The following is an 18,633-nucleotide window of genomic DNA, read 5'->3' as shown; positions in this document are numbered from 1 at the left end:
AACACCTTCTTTTAACTATTAAGGGTTAATCCCACATGGTCAACGTTAGGCTTGCACGAATCGGAGGACCTTAGGAACGTACCTGAGGTCGAATTGTGCTTCTCACCTAACGGTTCTCTCACTGTCACCCAAAAGCAAATGACGTTGTGGGGCAGGCTTCATTTGTGGGCCTACTTTTCTAATGGTCGCTGCGCTTAGACCGAGCGAGCTACGGTCAAGCGGGATATCTCGTTGAACTCGGCACGGCTAGAGATTATGTTTATGCCATTGCCTGCTCTCTGTGGTCTTTGAGCACCGCACTTTATCACTCCATCCTTGCTGGTGTTTGTGTGAGAGCTTTTCTTTGACATCTGCTGGGAGAAATGACTGATTTACAGTTTAGGAGGGTTACCTAGTCACACATATGAAGTTTGGGAGATGTGACTTTTCTAACCCTTCAAAACAGACAGTGTGACCCAATTAAAGGCACTTCCGGTGGCACAGGAAGCTATAAGTAAACACATGTCTTGATTGACATAGAAACTTAAGAATCCTGAGTTTTAAGTCTTTAAGTTAAGAATTGACTGATCTACGATCTACACAGGGTTGAATGTTAGTCATTTTCACCTTTGAAGGTTGTGTACATCAAAACACCTTTTGGGTTAATTTAACCACTTTGTTTGCTTCAGGAAGCTTAGAATGGGCACAGGTAGACCCATAGTGGTCTGATGGACTGTCATAGAAGACAGGTTCATAAGGCATTCATAACCCACATAGGCTTCAGGTTGAATTTAGGGGTGCAGGCAATGTATTCCTATGGGGAGAGAAGTCAATGCAAACTCTTTGAAGTAAACACCTTCTTTTAAACTAAGGGTTAATGCCACACGGTCACGTTAGGCTTGCACGGATCGGGAGGACCTCAGGTACGTTCCTGAGGTCGAATTGTGCTTCTCACCTTAACGGTTCTCTCACTGTCACCCAAAAGCAAATGACATTGAGGGCCAGCCTTCATTTTGGGCCTACTTTTCTAATGGTCGCTGTGCTTAGACCGAGCGAGCTACGGTCAAGCGGGGCATCTTGTTGAACTCGGCACGGCCTAGAGAATATGGAAATGCAATTGTAGGCTTTGTGTGTCTTTAAGCACGCACTTTGTCACTCCATCCTTGCTGTGTGTGTACTTCTGTGTGGTGTGGTGAGAGAGAGCTTTTCTTTGACATCTGTTGGGAGAAATGACTGCCTTACAGTTTATGGGGGTTGCCTAATCACACATATGAGTTTTGAAAAGATCTGACCTTTTACCCTTGAAAATGCCACTGTGACACATTTAAGGCACTTCCGGTTGGCACAGGAAGCTATAAATAAACTCTATCCTGATTGAGGTATGCCTTTACATAATCCTGAGTTTTAAGTCTTTACGTTAAGAACTGAGTTGTTTACGGAGGGTTTAGGGAGTGTGTGTTATTTCAGAAAATCATAAAAAATCACAGAAATCTCGCAGAGCTCCGCAGCACACTTTAAAAAGATTCGTAAGAACACCCTGCAACTGGATCTGTAACCGTGAAAAAAAAACACCTATCCGTGAACATCACCAATCTGTCGTTGTACGATTTCTCTTAAATGACGATAGATAAATGGCTGGTTCTTTTTTTTATTGACACCGGAGGCTCCTTGACTTTGACGTGAAGTGGAAAATATTTATCTATTTTCATTTTGGGCCTTTAATCACAGATAAATGGCCATAACTCAAAAACCGTTGAGGCCTAGACGCCATCTTGTTCGGGGCCAACTGCCCGTTATGCCAAACCTACGCTCACCGAGTTTCGGCTTTGAAATATTTTCAGTTTTCGAGATAAGGCCCCGTCGTGAATCGTGATGTTTTTGTCCAATAGCAATATGATTGCTTATGCCCTCTTGTGGGAATTTCCGGGACAGCGGCAAAATGACCAAAATCTTATTATTTTTGTAAACGGAAACCGAATGTCCGACAAAGTTCATTTGATGACTTCCCGGTAGGTCCGGCCCTGCCGCTCGGCACGCCGTCCAAATTTTACAAACGATTTCGGACGTCTAGTAAGGGACCGTACATTTCCAATATGGACTTTCTCACTACCATATGGCACCTGCCGAAATCTTCCCTTAAGGTATGTTAAGGCTATGGCAGATACTGCCCCGTTGGAGAAATGCGTGCCCATAGTAACTGACAAAAAATCTGTAAAAATCTAATATATGCATATAATATTTATGAATAGAAAACACTCTAAAGCTTCTAACACCGTTCAAATTATGTCTCTATGTAAAGCAGAACTCACAGGCATCCATTCTTCCAAACTCTTTCTGTCATCAGAAAAGGTGGCCCAACTTTGACGTCATCGCCCCACCCTTCCCAACCAGCTACAGATCTGGAAACAGTTCTATCTCTTCAGCGCGATTGTCCTCTTTCATGGGGCGCGTCATTGTGAAGATTGCGCGCTCCTCACCCTTTGCGGGGCGACCCTCCGTCACGCATAATACGTGCGCGCGTCTGCAAATTCTGTCTTTTGTTCCAAGATCCACCAAACGACGTAGGCTTCTCCTTTCGAGCTTATATCTTTTATATATGATTAAAACATGTTTTAGCTCGAATTTAACTTAGTTTGACCAGTTTAGTCGACATATAATATGTAATTTGAGTTTCGATGCGCCCCCATAGATTTTTGAGTGCTTTTCAGCCGAAATTAGTCGCGTTTGATAACCCAAAGACACCACATTTGAAAGGGAAACGCTGGTTTTGGTAATTATGACTTCTTCCACCTTCTGATCGAACAACGGCTAAGGTAAGGAAGATTTATGTGGTTATTATGTGTTTCTGGGACTCCGAAATAGCGAAGCCATATTGCTAATCTATGAGCGCCGTCTCATATTATTGACAAGTGAACGAATTCTGTAACGTTAAAATAAATGTAACACAGCTGTTTTATTAAGAAGAAGTGTATCGTTCTAAGTATATGTAGAACATGTATATTTAGTCAACGTTTATGATGTGTATTTCTGTTATCGTGGCAGAGTTATCATTATTTCCTCGGCATTGTTGTAGCATTTTTTGCCATGACCTTCTATGTAACCTGATTTATGGATATATTAGCATATTATTGAAAAAAACATAAATGTACTGTATAACATGTCCTATTCCTGTCATCTGATGAAGATTTTCAAAAGGTGTGAATTATTTTTCTTTTAATCCTGCTTTTGTGATTGCATCTATTGTTCTACAAAATGGCTATGTAATTAGCCTATCTTTGGTGGTGGTTTGACATAAATATGTGCTATGTTTTCCCCGTAAACATTTTAGAAATCTGACTTGGTGGCTAGATGAACAGGGGTGTTTATCTTTCATTTGAGCTATTGGACTTGTTAATGTGTGGAGGTTAAATATTTCTAAGAATATTTTGCGTTCTGTGTGCCACTGTGTCAGTTGAGCAGTGGGGGGAGGGGTACCCCTAGCGGGACGTGTGGGGCCATGTAAGAGTGATGGAAACCACTGTGTTCTTGGGTACCTTCAATGCTGCAGAAATGACCAATCATTTGAATTTACCACAGGTGGACTCCAATCAAGTTGAAGAAACATCTAAGGATGATCAATGGAAACAGGATGGACCTGAGCTCAATTTCCAGCCTCATAGCAAAGGGTCTGAAAACGTATGTAAATAAGTTTTTTTTATTTTATATTTTTTTCATTAATAAAAACTATATGTTATCGCTTTGTCATTATGGGGTATTGTGTGGTTTCCATTAAAAACTAGCCGCACATCAAGCAGCTGTAATGACAGAAAACCAATCTACATTTTTGTTTGTTTTACCTTGGATTATATTGCCATTTATTTGGATATATCCATTACAATGACCCTGATAAATGAATTTGCCTGGCTCAGAGAAGCTGTCAGTCTGGTCACATTCATACAGATCGCACGGAGGAGGTCCCCCAAAAAAACGGCAAACATTGATCCACAGGTCGGAGAGATAGACAGCAAGGTGTTAGACAAACCCCTTTGCTATGAGCTCAATTTCCAGCCTCATAGCAAAGGGTCTGAAAACGTATGTAATACGTTTTTTTAAAAATATTTTTTTCATTAATAAAAACTATATGTTATCGCTTTGTCATTATGGGGTATGTGTATAGTACCCATTAAAAACTAGCGGTCACATCAAGTATCTGTAATGACAGAAAATAATCTAGGTAGACTGCAAGGTTTAGACAAAACTCAACTGTTTCAAACCAAATGCTAGCCTCTGGCATTGGGGAAATATTGAATATTACAAAATTGTTCCGCACGGTTTCGAACCGGGACCTTTCGCGTGTGAGGCGAATGTGATAACCACTACACTACGGAAACCTAATGTGTGGAAAACTAAGGGTGTGACTGATTTTCGCGTGTGAGGCGAACGTGATAACCACTACACTACTGAAACTACAATACAAAAAGAGGAAGTCGTGGAAAATATTAGGAATGCCCACAAGTCTACCTCACATAATATCCCAAATTCAGTACCACAGAAAGAGCCATAATACCCATTAAAAACTAGCGGTCAAACAGGAAAATGGTTCCAATTGTTTTCCACCATTCATATTCCCCACGGGGGATTTTAAAAACACTTGAAATAAGGGCTGTGTTTCTTGTCAGCTTACCCTGGCATGGAAAACTATTTGAATCATTATGGACCTCAGACCACACGTAGCAGGAATGTATTCAGAGCGCCCAAGCTAGCCACACATGCAGAGTGCGTTACGCGACTAAAAAGGTATGTCTGAATAGCAAATATTGAGAAGTGCGAAGGAAAAGCATGAATTCCGAAATTGGGACCGAGTCCTAAGTGAATAGGCTTACTGTCCAATTTCTTAAAATATGTTTCCACCCGGTCTCGAACCGGGGACCTTTCGCGTGTTAAGCGAACGTGATAACCACTACACTACAGAAACCTAATGAGTGGAATTCAAATGGTGTGACTGACTTTGGCTGGGTGGGACATTTATCGCTCTCAGAACCTAATGAAATCAGAAATTACTTAGTCCATTAATTAAGCAATAAGGCTTGAGAAGCCGGGAATTATTGTGTGCCGCCGGCTCTTGGAAGAGGCTTGGTGGTTCAAAACTTCTTCCATTTAAGAGTGATGGAAGCCACTGTGTTCTTGGGTACCTTCAATGCTGCAGAAATGACCAATCATTTGAATTTACCACAGGTGGACTCCAATCAAGTTAAAGAAATATCTAAGGATGATCAATGGAAACAGGATGGACCTGAGCTCAATTTCCAGCCTCATAGCAAAAGGGTCTGAAAACGTATGTAAATACGTTTTTTTAAAAATATTTTTTTCATTAATAAAAACTATATGTTATCGCTTTGTCATTATGGGGTATTGTGTATAGTACCCATTAAAAACTAGCGGTCACATCAAGTATCTGTAATGACAGAAAATAATCTAGGTAGACTGCAAGGTTTAGACAAAACTCAACTGTTTCAAACCAAATGCTAGCCTCTGGCATTGGGAAATATTGAATATTACAAAATGTTTCCGCACGGTTTCGAACCGGGGACCTTTCGCGTGTGAGGCGAATGTGATAACCACTACACTACGGAAACCTAATGTGTGGATAACTAAGGGTGTGACTGACTTTCGCGTGTGAGGCGAACGTGATAACCACTACACTACTGAAACTACAATACAAAAAGAGGAAGTCGTGGAAAATATTAGGAATGCCCACAAGTCTACCTCACATAATATCCCAAATTCAGTACCACAGAAAGAGCCATAATACCCATTAAAAACTAGCGGTCAAACAGGAAAATGGTTCCAATCGTTTTTCCACCATTCATATTCCCCACGGGGGATTTTAAAAAACACTTGAAATAAGGGCTGTGTTTCTTGTCAGCTTACCCTGGCATGGTAAACTATTTGAATCATTATGGACCTCAGACCACACGTAGCAGGAATGTATTCAGAGCGCCCAAGCTAGCCACACATGCAGAGTGCGTTACGCGACTAAAAAAAGGTATGTCTGAATAGCAAATATTGAGAAGTGCGAAGGAAAAGCATGAATTCCGAAATTGGGACCGAGTCCTAAGTGAATAGGCTTACTGTCCAATTTTTTAAAATATGTTCCGCCCGGTCTCAAACCGGGGACTTTTCGCGTTGTTAAGCGAACGTGATAACCACTACACTACAGAAACCTAATGAGTGGAGTTCAAAGGGTGTGACTGACTTTGGCTGGGTGGGACATTTATCGCTCTCAGAACCTAATGAAATCAGAAATTACTTAGTCCATTAATTAAGCAATAAGGCTTGAGAAGCTGGGAATTATTGTGTGCCGCCGGCTCTTGGAAGAGGCTTGGTGGTTCAAAACTTCTTCCATTTAAGAGTGATGGAAGCCACTGTGTTCTTGGGTACCTTCAATGCTGCAGAAATGACCAATCATTTGAATTTACCACAGGTGGACTCCAATCAAGTTAAAGAAATATCTAAGGATGATCAATGGAAACAGGATGGACCTGAGCTCAATTTCCAGCCTCATAGCAAAGGGTCTGAAAACATATGTAAATAAGTTTTTTTTTAAATATTTTTTTCATTAATAAAAACTATATGTTATCGCTTTGTCATTATGGGGTATTGTGTATAGTACCCATTAAAAACTAGCGGTCACATCAAGCAGCTGTAATGACAGAAAATAATCTCGGTAGACTGCAAGGTTTAGACAAAACTCAACTGTTTCAAACCAAATGCTAGCCTCTGGGCATTGGGAAATATTGAATATTACAAAATGTTTCCGCACGGTTTCGAACCGGGGACCTTTCGCGTGTGAGGCAAACGTGATAACCACTACACTACGGAAACCTAATGTGTGGAAAACTAAGGGTGTGACTGACTTTCGCGTGTGAGGCAAACGTGATAACCACTACACTACTGAAACTACAATACAAAAAGAGGATGTCGTGGAAAATATTAGGAATGCCCACAAGTCTACCTCACATAATATCCCAAATTGAGTACCACAGAAAGAGCCATAATACCCATTAAAAACTAGCGGTCAAACAGGAAAATGGTTCCAATCGTTTTTCCACCATTCATATTCCCAACGGGGGATTTTAAAAACACTTGAAATAAGGGCTGTGTTTCTTGTCAGCTTACCCTGGCATGGTAAACTATTTGAATCATTATGGACCTCAGACCACACGTAGCAGGAATGTATTCAGAGCGCCCAAGCTAGCCACACATGCAGAGTGCGTTACGCGACTAAAAAAGGTATGTCTGAATAGCAAATATTGAGAAGTGCGAAGGAAAAGCATGAATTCCGAAATTGGGGACCGAGTCCTAAGTGAATAGGCTTACTGTCCAATTTTTTAAAATATGTTTCCGCCCGGTCTCAAACCGGGGACTTTTCGCGTTGTTAAGCGAACGTGATAACCACTACACTACAGAAACCTAATGAGTGGAGTTCAAAGGGTGTGACTGACTTTGGCTGGGTGGGGCATTTATCGCTCTCAGAACCTAATGAAATCAGAAATTACCTAGTCCATTAATTAAGCAATAAGGCTTGAGAAGCTGGGAATTATTGTGTGCCGCCGGCTCTTGGAAGAGGCTTGGTGGTTCAAAACTTCTTCCATTTAAGAGTGATGGAAGCCACTGTGTTCTTGGGTACCTTCAATGCTGCAGAAATGACCAATCATTTGAATTTACCACAGGTGGACTCCAATCAAGTTAAAGAAATATCTAAGGATGATCAATGGAAACAAGATGGACCTGAGCTCAATTTCCAGCCTCATAGCAAAGGGTCTGAAAACGTATGTAAATAAGTTTTTTTTCAAATATTTTTTTCATTAATAAAAACTATATGTTATCGCTTTGTCATTATGGGGTATTGTGTATAGTACCCATTAAAAACTAGCGGTCACATCAAGCAGCTGTAATGACAGAAAATAATCTCGGTAGACTGCAAGGTTTAGACAAAACTCAACTGTTTCAAACCAAATGCTAGCCTCTGGGCATTGGGAAATATTGAATATTACAAAATGTTTCCGCACGGTTTCGAACCGGGGACCTTTCGCGTGTGAGGCAAACGTGATAACCACTACACTACGGAAACCTAATGTGTGGAAAACTAAGGGTGTGACTGACTTTCGCGTGTGAGGCGAACGTGATAACCACTACACTACTGAAACTACAATACAAAAAGAGGATGTCGTGGAAAATATTAGGAATGCCCACAAGTCTACCTCACATAATATCCCAAATTGAGTACCACAGAAAGAGCCATAATACCCATTAAAAACTAGCGGTCAAACAGGAAAATGGTTCCAATCGTTTTTCCACCATTCATATTCCCAACGGGGGATTTTAAAAACACTTGAAATAAGGGCTGTGTTTCTTGTCAGCTTACCCTGGCATGGTAAACTATTTGAATCATTATGGACCTCAGACCACACGTAGCAGGAATGTATTCAGAGCGCCCAAGCTAGCCACACATGCAGAGTGCGTTACGCGACTAAAAAAGGTATGTCTGAATAGCAAATATTGAGAAGTGCGAAGGAAAAGCATGAATTCCGAAATTGGGACCGAGTCCTAAGTGAATAGGCTTACTGTCCAATTTTTTTAAATATGTTTCCGCCCGGTCTCGAACCGGGGACCTTTCGCGTGTTAAGCGAACGTGATAACCACTACACTACAGAAACCTAATGAGAGGAATTCAAAGGGTGTGACTGACTTTGGCTGGGTGGGACATTTATCGCTCTCAGAACCTAATGAAATCAGAAATTTCTTAGTCCATTAATTAAGCAATAAGGCTTGAGAAGCCGGGAATTATTGTGTGCCGCCGGCTCTTGGAAGAGGCTTGGTGGTTCAAAACTTCTTCCATTTAAGAGTGATGGAAGCCACTGTGTTCTTGGGTACCTTCAATGCTGCAGAAATGACCAATCATTTGAATTTACCACAGGTGGACTCCAATCAAGTTAAAGAAATATCTAAGGATGATCAATGGAAACAGTATGGACCTGAGCTCAATTTCCAGCCTCATAGCAAAGGGTCTGAAAACGTATGTAAATACGTTTTTTTTTAAATATTTTTTTCATTAATAAAAACTATATGTTATCGCTTTGTCATTATGGGGTATTGTGTATAGTACCCATTAAAAACTAGCGGTCACATCAAGCAGCTGTAATGACAGAAAATAATCTAGGTAGACTGCAAGGTTTAGACAAAACTCAACTGTTTCAAACCAAATGCTAGCCTCTGGGCATTGGGAAATATTGAATATTACAAAATGTTTCCGCACGGTTTCGAACCGGGGACCTTTCGCGTGTGAGGCAAACGTGATAACCACTACACTACGGAAACCTAATGTGTGGAAAACTAAGGGTGTGACTGACTTTTGCGTGTGAGGCGAACGTGATAACCACTACACTACTGAAACTACAATACAAAAAGAGGATGTCGTGGAAAATATTAGGAATGCCCACAAGTCTACCTCACATAATATCCCAAATTGAGTACCACAGAAAGAGCCATAATACCCATTAAAAACTAGCGGTCAAACAGGAAAATGGTTCCAATCGTTTTTCCACCATTCATATTCCCAACGGGGGATTTTAAAAACACTTGAAATAAGGGCTGTGTTTCTTGTCAGCTTACCCTGGCATGGTAAACTATTTGAATCATTATGGACCTCAGACCACACGTAGCAGGAATGTATTCAGAGCGCCCAAGCTAGCCACACATGCAGAGTGCGTTACGCGACTAAAAAAGGTATGTCTGAATAGCAAATATTGAGAAGTGCGAAGGAAAAGCATGAATTCCGAAATTGGGACCGAGTCCTAAGTGAATAGGCTTACTGTCCAATTTAAAAAAATATGTTTCCGCCCGGTCTCAAACCGGGGGACTTTTCGCGTTGTTAAGCGAACGTGATAACCACTACACTACAGAAACCTAATGAGTGGAGTTCAAAGGGTGTGACTGACTTTGGCTGGGTGGGGCATTTATCGCTCTCAGAACCTAATGAAATCAGAAATTACTTAGTCCATTAATTAAGCAATAAGGCTTGAGAAGCTGGGAATTATTGTGTGCCGCCGGCTCTTGGAAGAGGCTTGGTGGTTCAAAACTTCTTCCATTTAAGAGTGATGGAAGCCACTGTGTTCTTGGGTACCTTCAATGCTGCAGAAATGACCAATCATTTGAATTTACCACAGGTGGACTCCAATCAAGTTAAAGAAATATCTAAGGATGATCAATGGAAACAGGATGGACCTGAGCTCAATTTCCAGCCTCATAGCAAAGGGTCTGAAAACGTATGTAAATAAGTTTTTTTTTTTTTTAAATTTTCATTAATAAAAACTATATGTTATCGCTTTGTCATTATGGGGTATTGTGTATAGTACCCATTAAAAACTAGCGGTCACATCAAGCAGCTGTAATGACAGAAAATAATCTCGGTAGACTGCAAGGTTTAGACAAAACTCAACTGTTTCAAACCAAATGCTAGCCTCTGGGCATTGGGAAATATTGAATATTACAAAATGTTTCCGCACGGTTTCGAACCGGGGACCTTTCGCGTGTGAGGCAAACGTGATAACCACTACACTACGGAAACCTAATGTGTGGAAAACTAAGGGTGTGACTGACTTTCGCGTGTGAGGCAAACGTGATAACCACTACACTACTGAAACTACAATACAAAAAGAGGATGTCGTGGAAAATATTAGGAATGCCCACAAGACTACCTCACATAATATCCCAAATTGAGTACCACAGAAAGAGCCATAATACCCATTAAAAACTAGCGGTCAAACAGGAAAATGGTTCCAATCGTTTTTCCACCATTCATATTCCCCACGGGGGATTTTAAAAACACTTGAAATAAGGGCTGTGTTTCTTGTCAGCTTACCCTGGCATGGTAAACTATTTGAATCATTATGGACCTCAGACCACACGTAGCAGGAATGTATTCAGAGCGCCCAAGCTAGCCACACATGCAGAGTGCGTTACGCGACTAAAAAAGGTATGTCTGAATAGCAAATATTGAGAAGTGCGAAGGAAAAGCATGAATTCCGAAATTGGGACCGAGTCCTAAGTGAATAGGCTTACTGTCCAATTTTAAAAAATATGTTTCCGCCCGGTCTCAAACCGGGGACTTTTCGCGTTGTTAAGCGAACGTGATAACCACTACACTACAGAAACCTAATGAGTGGAGTTCAAAGGGTGTGACTGACTTTGGCTGGGTGGGGCATTTATCGCTCTCAGAACCTAATGAAATCAGAAATTACTTAGTCCATTAATTAAGCAATAAGGCTTGAGAAGCTGGGAATTATTGTGTGCCGCCGGCTCTTGGAAGAGGCTTGGTGGTTCAAAACTTCTTCCATTTAAGAGTGATGGAAGCCACTGTGTTCTTGGGTACCTTCAATGCTGCAGAAATGACCAATCATTTGAATTTACCACAGGTGGACTCCAATCAAGTTAAAGAAATATCTAAGGATGATCAATGGAAACAGGATGGACCTGAGCTCAATTTCCAGCCTCATAGCAAAGGGTCTGAAAACGTATGTAAATAAGTTTTTTTTAAAATATTTTTTTCATTAATAAAAACTATATGTTATCGCTTTGTCATTATGGGGTATTGTGTATAGTACCCATTAAAAACTAGCGGTCACATCAAGCAGCTGTAATGACAGAAAATAATCTCGGTAGACTGCAAGGTTTAGACAAAACTCAACTGTTTCAAACCAAATGCTAGCCTCTGGGCATTGGGAAATATTGAATATTACAAAATGTTTCCGCACGGTTTCGAACCGGGGACCTTTCGCGTGTGAGGCAAACGTGATAACCACTACACTACGGAAACCTAATGTGTGGAAAACTAAGGGTGTGACTGACTTTCGCGTGTGAGGCGAACGTGATAACCACTACACTACTGAAACTACAATACAAAAAGAGGATGTCGTGGAAAATATTAGGAATGCCCACAAGTCTACCTCACATAATATCCCAAATTGAGTACCACAGAAAAAGCCATAATACCCATTAAAAACTAGCGGTCAAACAGGAAAATGGTTCCAATCGTTTTTCCACCATTCATATTCCCAACGGGGGATTTTAAAAACACTTGAAATAAGGGCTGTGTTTCTTGTCAGCTTACCCTGGCATGGTAAACTATTTGAATCATTATGGACCTCAGACCACACGTAGCAGGAATGTATTCAGAGCGCCCAAGCTAGCCACACATGCAGAGTGCGTTACGCGACTAAAAAAGGTATGTCTGAATAGCAAATATTGAGAAGTGCGAAGGAAAAGCATGAATTCCGAAATTGGGACCGAGTCCTAAGTGAATAGGCTTACTGTCCAATTTTTTTAAATATGTTTCCGCCCGGTCTCGAACCGGGGACCTTTCGCGTGTTAAGCGAACGTGATAACCACTACACTACAGAAACCTAATGAGAGGAATTCAAAGGCTGTGACTGACTTTGGCTGGGTGGGACATTTATCGCTCTCAGAACCTAATGAAATCAGAAATTTCTTAGTCCATTAATTAAGCAATAAGGCTTGAGAAGCCGGGAATTATTGTGTGCCGCCGGCTCTTGGAAGAGGCTTGGTGGTTCAAAACTTCTTCCATTTAAGAGTGATGGAAGCCACTGTGTTCTTGGGTACCTTCAATGCTGCAGAAATGACCAATCATTTGAATTTACCACAGGTGGACTCCAATCAAGTTAAAGAAATATCTAAGGATGATCAATGGAAACAGGATGGACCTGAGCTCAATTTCCAGCCTCATAGCAAAGGGTCTGAAAACGTATGTAAATAAGTTTTTTTTAAAATATTTTTTTCATTAATAAAAACTATATGTTATCGCTTTGTCATTATGGGGTATTGTGTATAGTACCCATTAAAAACTAGCGGTCACATCAAGCAGCTGTAATGACAGAAAATAATCTAGGTAGACTGCAAGGTTTAGACAAAACTCAACTGTTTCAAACCAAATGCTAGCCTCTGGGCATTGGGAAATATTGAATATTACAAAATGTTTCCGCACGGTTTCGAACCGGGGACCTTTCGCGTGTGAGGCAAACGTGATAACCACTACACTACGGAAACCTAATGTGTGGAAAACTAAGGGTGTGACTGACTTTCGCGTGTGAGGCGAACGTGATAACCACTACACTACTGAAACTACAATACAAAAAGAGGATGTCGTGGAAAATATTAGGAATGCCCACAAGTCTACCTCACATAATATCCCAAATTGAGTACCACAGAAAGAGCCATAATACCCATTAAAAACTAGCGGTCAAACAGGAAAATGGTTCCAATCGTTTTTCCACCATTCATATTCCCAACGGGGGATTTTAAAAACACTTGAAATAAGGGCTGTGTTTCTTGTCAGCTTACCCTGGCATGGTAAACTATTTGAATCATTATGGACCTCAGACCACACGTAGCAGGAATGTATTCAGAGCGCCCAAGCTAGCCACACATGCAGAGTGCGTTACGCGACTAAAAAAGGTATGTCTGAATAGCAAATATTGAGAAGTGCGAAGGAAAAGCATGAATTCCGAAATTGGGACCGAGTCCTAAGTGAATAGGCTTACTGTCCAATTTAAAAAAATATGTTTCCGCCCGGTCTCAAACCGGGGGACTTTTCGCGTTGTTAAGCGAACGTGATAACCACTACACTACAGAAACCTAATGAGTGGAGTTCAAAGGGTGTGACTGACTTTGGCTGGGTGGGGCATTTATCGCTCTCAGAACCTAATGAAATCAGAAATTACTTAGTCCATTAATTAAGCAATAAGGCTTGAGAAGCTGGGAATTATTGTGTGCCGCCGGCTCTTGGAAGAGGCTTGGTGGTTCAAAACTTCTTCCATTTAAGAGTGATGGAAGCCACTGTGTTCTTGGGTACCTTCAATGCTGCAGAAATGACCAATCATTTGAATTTACCACAGGTGGACTCCAATCAAGTTAAAGAAATATCTAAGGATGATCAATGGAAACAGGATGGACCTGAGCTCAATTTCCAGCCTCATAGCAAAGGGTCTGAAAACGTATGTAAATAAGTTTTTTTTTTTTTTAAATTTTCATTAATAAAAACTATATGTTATCGCTTTGTCATTATGGGGTATTGTGTATAGTACCCATTAAAAACTAGCGGTCACATCAAGCAGCTGTAATGACAGAAAATAATCTCGGTAGACTGCAAGGTTTAGACAAAACTCAACTGTTTCAAACCAAATGCTAGCCTCTGGGCATTGGGAAATATTGAATATTACAAAATGTTTCCGCACGGTTTCGAACCGGGGACCTTTCGCGTGTGAGGCAAACGTGATAACCACTACACTACGGAAACCTAATGTGTGGAAAACTAAGGGTGTGACTGACTTTCGCGTGTGAGGCAAACGTGATAACCACTACACTACTGAAACTACAATACAAAAAGAGGATGTCGTGGAAAATATTAGGAATGCCCACAAGACTACCTCACATAATATCCCAAATTGAGTACCACAGAAAGAGCCATAATACCCATTAAAAACTAGCGGTCAAACAGGAAAATGGTTCCAATCGTTTTTCCACCATTCATATTCCCCACGGGGGATTTTAAAAACACTTGAAATAAGGGCTGTGTTTCTTGTCAGCTTACCCTGGCATGGTAAACTATTTGAATCATTATGGACCTCAGACCACACGTAGCAGGAATGTATTCAGAGCGCCCAAGCTAGCCACACATGCAGAGTGCGTTACGCGACTAAAAAAGGTATGTCTGAATAGCAAATATTGAGAAGTGCGAAGGAAAAGCATGAATTCCGAAATTGGGACCGAGTCCTAAGTGAATAGGCTTACTGTCCAATTTTAAAAAATATGTTTCCGCCCGGTCTCAAACCGGGGACTTTTCGCGTTGTTAAGCGAACGTGATAACCACTACACTACAGAAACCTAATGAGTGGAGTTCAAAGGGTGTGACTGACTTTGGCTGGGTGGGGCATTTATCGCTCTCAGAACCTAATGAAATCAGAAATTACTTAGTCCATTAATTAAGCAATAAGGCTTGAGAAGCTGGGAATTATTGTGTGCCGCCGGCTCTTGGAAGAGGCTTGGTGGTTCAAAACTTCTTCCATTTAAGAGTGATGGAAGCCACTGTGTTCTTGGGTACCTTCAATGCTGCAGAAATGACCAATCATTTGAATTTACCACAGGTGGACTCCAATCAAGTTAAAGAAATATCTAAGGATGATCAATGGAAACAGGATGGACCTGAGCTCAATTTCCAGCCTCATAGCAAAGGGTCTGAAAACGTATGTAAATAAGTTTTTTTTAAAATATTTTTTTCATTAATAAAAACTATATGTTATCGCTTTGTCATTATGGGGTATTGTGTATAGTACCCATTAAAAACTAGCGGTCACATCAAGCAGCTGTAATGACAGAAAATAATCTCGGTAGACTGCAAGGTTTAGACAAAACTCAACTGTTTCAAACCAAATGCTAGCCTCTGGGCATTGGGAAATATTGAATATTACAAAATGTTTCCGCACGGTTTCGAACCGGGGACCTTTCGCGTGTGAGGCAAACGTGATAACCACTACACTACGGAAACCTAATGTGTGGAAAACTAAGGGTGTGACTGACTTTCGCGTGTGAGGCGAACGTGATAACCACTACACTACTGAAACTACAATACAAAAAGAGGATGTCGTGGAAAATATTAGGAATGCCCACAAGTCTACCTCACATAATATCCCAAATTGAGTACCACAGAAAAAGCCATAATACCCATTAAAAACTAGCGGTCAAACAGGAAAATGGTTCCAATCGTTTTTCCACCATTCATATTCCCAACGGGGGATTTTAAAAACACTTGAAATAAGGGCTGTGTTTCTTGTCAGCTTACCCTGGCATGGTAAACTATTTGAATCATTATGGACCTCAGACCACACGTAGCAGGAATGTATTCAGAGCGCCCAAGCTAGCCACACATGCAGAGTGCGTTACGCGACTAAAAAAGGTATGTCTGAATAGCAAATATTGAGAAGTGCGAAGGAAAAGCATGAATTCCGAAATTGGGACCGAGTCCTAAGTGAATAGGCTTACTGTCCAATTTTTTTAAATATGTTTCCGCCCGGTCTCGAACCGGGGACCTTTCGCGTGTTAAGCGAACGTGATAACCACTACACTACAGAAACCTAATGAGAGGAATTCAAAGGGTGTGACTGACTTTGGCTGGGTGGGACATTTATCGCTCTCAGAACCTAATGAAATCAGAAATTTCTTAGTCCATTAATTAAGCAATAAGGCTTGAGAAGCCGGGAATTATTGTGTGCCGCCGGCTCTTGGAAGAGGCTTGGTGGTTCAAAACTTCTTCCATTTAAGAGTGATGGAAGCCACTGTGTTCTTGGGTACCTTCAATGCTGCAGAAATGACCAATCATTTGAATTTACCACAGGTGGACTCCAATCAAGTTAAAGAAATATCTAAGGATGATCAATGGAAACAGGATGGACCTGAGCTCAATTTCCAGCCTCATAGCAAAGGGTCTGAAAACGTATGTAAATAAGTTTTTTTTTAAATATTTTTTTCATTAATAAAAACTATATGTTATCGCTTTGTCATTATGGGGTATTGTGTATAGTACCCATTAAAAACTAGCGGTCACATCAAGCAGCTGTAATGACAGAAAATAATCTCGGTAGACTGCAAGGTTTAGACAAAACTCAACTGTTTCAAACCAAATGCTAGCCTCTGGGCATTGGGAAATATTGAATATTACAAAATGTTTCCGCACGGTTTCGAACCGGGGACCTTTCGCGTGTGAGGCAAACGTGATAACCACTACACTACGGAAACCTAATGTGTGGAAAACTAAGGGTGTGACTGACTTTCGCGTGTGAGGCGAACGTGATAACCACTACACTACTGAAACTACAATACAAAAAGAGGATGTCGTGGAAAATATTAGGAATGCCCACAAGTCTACCTCACATAATATCCCAAATTGAGTACCACAGAAAGAGCCATAATACCCATTAAAAACTAGCGGTCAAACAGGAAAATGGTTCCAATCGTTTTTCCACCATTCATGTTCCCAACGGGGGATTTTAAAAACACTTGAAATAAGGGCTGTGTTTCTTGTCAGCTTACCCTGGCATGGTAAACTATTTGAATCATTATGGACCTCAGACCACACGTAGCAGGAATGTATTCAGAGCGCCCAAGCTAGCCACACATGCAGAGTGCGTTACGCGACTAAAAAAGGTATGTCTGAATAGCAAATATTGAGAAGTGCGAAGGAAAAGCATGAATTCCGAAATTGGGACCGAGTCCTAAGTGAATAGGCTTACTGTCCAATTTTTAAAAATATGTTTCCGCCCGGTCTCAAACCGGGGACTTTTCGCGTTGTTAAGCGAACGTGATAACCACTACACTACAGAAACCTAATGAGTGGAGTTCAAAGGGTGTGACTGACTTTGGCTGGGTGGGACATTTATCGCTCTCAGAACCTAATGAAATCAGAAATTACTTAGTCCATTAATTAAGCAATAAGGCTTGAGAAGCTGGGAATTATTGTGTGCCGCCGGCTCTTGGAAGAGGCTTGGTGGTTCAAAACTTCTTCCATTTAAGAGTGATGGAAGCCACTGTGTTCTTGGGTACCTTCAATGCTGCAGAAATGACCAATCATTTGAATTTACCACAGGTGGACTCCAATCAAGTTAAAGAAATATCTAAGGATGATCAATGTAAACAGGATGGACCTGAGCTCAATTTCCAGCCTCATAGCAAAGGGTCTGAAAACGTATGTAAATAAGTTTTTTTTTAAATATTTTTTTCATTAATAAAAACTATATGTTATCGCTTTGTCATTATGGGGTATTGTGTATAGTACCCATTAAAAACTAGCGGTCACATCAAGCAGCTGTAATGACAGAAAATAATCTCGGTAGACTGCAAGGTTTAGACAAAACTCAACTGTTTCAAACCAAATGCTAGCCTCTGGGCATTGGGAAATATTGAATATTACAAAACATTTCCGCACGGTTTCGAACCGGGGACCTTTCACGTGTGAGGCAAATGTGATAACCACTACACTACGGAAAACTAATGTGTGGAAAACTAAGGGTGTGACTGACTTTCGCGTGTGAGGCGAACGTGATAACCACTACACTACTGAAACTACAATACAAAAAGAGGATGTCGTGGAAAATATTAGGAATGCCCACAAGTCTACCTCACATAATATCCCAAATTGAGTACCACAGAAAGAGCCATAATACCCATTAAAAACTAGCGGTCAAACAGGAAAATGGTTCCAATCGTTTTTCCACCATTCATGTTCCCAACGGGGGATTTTAAAAACACTTGAAATAAGGGCTGTGTTTCTTGTCAGCTTACCCTGGCATGGTAAACTATTTGAATCATTATGGACCTCAGACCACACGTAGCAGGAATGTATTCAGAGCGCCCAAGCTAGCCACACATGCAGAGTGCGTTACGCGACTAAAAAAGGTATGTCTGAATAGCAAATTTTGAGAAGTGCGAAGGAAAAGCATGAATTCCGAAATTGGGACCGAGTCCTAAGTGAATAGGCTTACTGTCCAATTTTTAAAAATATGTTTCCGCCCGGTCTCAAACCGGGGACTTTTCGCGTTGTTAAGC

General features: G+C 40.9%; 14 non-coding genes across 14 annotated transcripts; all 14 read right to left on the bottom strand.

Annotated features, from left to right (window-relative positions):
* Positions 1 to 4,860: 4,860 nt before the first annotated feature.
* trnav-aac (transfer RNA valine (anticodon AAC)) lies at positions 4,861 to 4,933 on the bottom strand. The gene has a single exon. It is a non-coding gene; the product is annotated as a tRNA-Val (tRNA).
* A 588-nt stretch (positions 4,934 to 5,521) lies between these two features.
* On the bottom strand, positions 5,522 to 5,594 carry trnav-cac (transfer RNA valine (anticodon CAC)). Its single transcript has one exon. It is a non-coding gene; the product is annotated as a tRNA-Val (tRNA).
* A 1,176-nt stretch (positions 5,595 to 6,770) lies between these two features.
* trnav-cac (transfer RNA valine (anticodon CAC)) lies at positions 6,771 to 6,843 on the bottom strand. The gene has a single exon. It is a non-coding gene; the product is annotated as a tRNA-Val (tRNA).
* A 1,176-nt stretch (positions 6,844 to 8,019) lies between these two features.
* trnav-cac (transfer RNA valine (anticodon CAC)) lies at positions 8,020 to 8,092 on the bottom strand. Its single transcript has one exon. It is a non-coding gene; the product is annotated as a tRNA-Val (tRNA).
* Positions 8,093 to 8,605: 513 nt separating this feature from the next.
* trnav-aac (transfer RNA valine (anticodon AAC)) lies at positions 8,606 to 8,678 on the bottom strand. Its single transcript has one exon. It is a non-coding gene; the product is annotated as a tRNA-Val (tRNA).
* Positions 8,679 to 9,266: 588 nt separating this feature from the next.
* trnav-cac (transfer RNA valine (anticodon CAC)) lies at positions 9,267 to 9,339 on the bottom strand. Its single transcript has one exon. It is a non-coding gene; the product is annotated as a tRNA-Val (tRNA).
* A 1,176-nt stretch (positions 9,340 to 10,515) lies between these two features.
* Positions 10,516 to 10,588, bottom strand: trnav-cac (transfer RNA valine (anticodon CAC)). Its single transcript has one exon. It is a non-coding gene; the product is annotated as a tRNA-Val (tRNA).
* Positions 10,589 to 11,763: 1,175 nt separating this feature from the next.
* On the bottom strand, positions 11,764 to 11,836 carry trnav-cac (transfer RNA valine (anticodon CAC)). The gene has a single exon. It is a non-coding gene; the product is annotated as a tRNA-Val (tRNA).
* Positions 11,837 to 12,349: 513 nt separating this feature from the next.
* trnav-aac (transfer RNA valine (anticodon AAC)) lies at positions 12,350 to 12,422 on the bottom strand. Its single transcript has one exon. It is a non-coding gene; the product is annotated as a tRNA-Val (tRNA).
* A 588-nt stretch (positions 12,423 to 13,010) lies between these two features.
* Positions 13,011 to 13,083, bottom strand: trnav-cac (transfer RNA valine (anticodon CAC)). Its single transcript has one exon. It is a non-coding gene; the product is annotated as a tRNA-Val (tRNA).
* A 1,176-nt stretch (positions 13,084 to 14,259) lies between these two features.
* On the bottom strand, positions 14,260 to 14,332 carry trnav-cac (transfer RNA valine (anticodon CAC)). Its single transcript has one exon. It is a non-coding gene; the product is annotated as a tRNA-Val (tRNA).
* A 1,175-nt stretch (positions 14,333 to 15,507) lies between these two features.
* On the bottom strand, positions 15,508 to 15,580 carry trnav-cac (transfer RNA valine (anticodon CAC)). The gene has a single exon. It is a non-coding gene; the product is annotated as a tRNA-Val (tRNA).
* A 513-nt stretch (positions 15,581 to 16,093) lies between these two features.
* On the bottom strand, positions 16,094 to 16,166 carry trnav-aac (transfer RNA valine (anticodon AAC)). Its single transcript has one exon. It is a non-coding gene; the product is annotated as a tRNA-Val (tRNA).
* A 588-nt stretch (positions 16,167 to 16,754) lies between these two features.
* trnav-cac (transfer RNA valine (anticodon CAC)) lies at positions 16,755 to 16,827 on the bottom strand. Its single transcript has one exon. It is a non-coding gene; the product is annotated as a tRNA-Val (tRNA).
* Positions 16,828 to 18,633: the final 1,806 nt, after the last annotated feature.

Source organism: Oncorhynchus kisutch, unplaced genomic scaffold (assembly GCF_002021735.2).
Source record: "Oncorhynchus kisutch isolate 150728-3 unplaced genomic scaffold, Okis_V2 scaffold998, whole genome shotgun sequence".
NCBI classification, from domain to species: Eukaryota; Metazoa; Chordata; class Actinopteri; order Salmoniformes; family Salmonidae; genus Oncorhynchus; species Oncorhynchus kisutch.
Note: the sequence above shows the minus strand (reverse complement) of the source record. Positions and strands in the feature narration are given on the sequence as shown.